The following is a 1139-nucleotide window of genomic DNA, read 5'->3' on the forward strand; positions in this document are numbered from 1 at the left end:
TTTTTTGTAATTTTTCTTATGAACACTTGTCTAGATAGACTTTTCCTTATTCCAGTAAAAAGTATGCAAAAAAAGTCAAGGTAATACTATATTGCATAGTTTCTTTTATTCCATCAGGATACCTGACAGTAGGAAAGTAACGTACCAAGTCTATCTTGGTTTGGTGCTGCACAGCAGTAGAAAGTAATCTCTTCATTTTGAGACTTTTATTTGAGGAAGCATGACTCAAAACCAACTTTTTTTTTAGATATATTTCAAACAGTGACTTCATCTGGGTGATTAAACTTCCTTGATATCTAGAAGGACATATCCTTTATGTGCTTAGCACTTATTTACTTAAGCTGAAATAAGAGAAACAGCAAGTTGATATTATCATTCTTCTTTATAATTGATGCCACACAGCTACCTGCTTTGTAGGAGTTGGACATCTGTCATATTTGTTGAGTGACTTTTGTATGTTTTTCCACATAAGATTTTTCAAGCATTCTTGTCTCAGCTGCCTTTCAGCCTGCCACCATGCCATGCCTTTGAATGTTTGTAGTAGGATGGGAGTTTCCTTTGTTCCTCCTAAATTGTTCTTTTTAAAAATTTTTTTCCTTCCTTCTGATTGGAATGTGAGTTAAACTGCATGGTTGGAGTTACTTCTACTTTCTTGGTTTTTGAGGTCCTTTCCTAATTGGAGATGCTTGGATGCTGTGGAGATACAGGTATTTAGATATCAGCATATAGATCGGAAGGTGGAATGTATTTCTCAAAAAACTATCTATTTAAATTTGCTAGGCATATACAGTGAAGTCTTTTAAGGCACAGCTTGTCTGTAAGTTCTTCCACAGTGGCAGGGCTTCTTTGTTGAAACAAGATATGGGGCCCTAATAGTTAATATTAATTTCCTAAACTGGTGTCTAAGTAGCCACCTGATTTAAAACTCCGTCTTTTGTCAGGAGAGTTGTTCCTGAGTCTGTGGACGCACTATATGGCTTATGTTCTTCAGTCTTGTTAAAATGCTTCTTGTCTTGCAGGAAGAATGTGTATTTTGTCCTGGTGTTTAAATTCAACCCTCATTATTAAGCAGAAATCAGCCTAGCATCTCAAGTCAAAGGAACATTCAGGAGAAATAAGAAGCAGATAATTTTGGGGTT

This window comes from Chlamydotis macqueenii, chromosome 5 (genome assembly GCF_036417535.1).
Source record: "Chlamydotis macqueenii isolate bChlMac1 chromosome 5, bChlMac1.mat, whole genome shotgun sequence".
Classification (NCBI taxonomy): Eukaryota; Metazoa; Chordata; class Aves; order Otidiformes; family Otididae; genus Chlamydotis; species Chlamydotis macqueenii.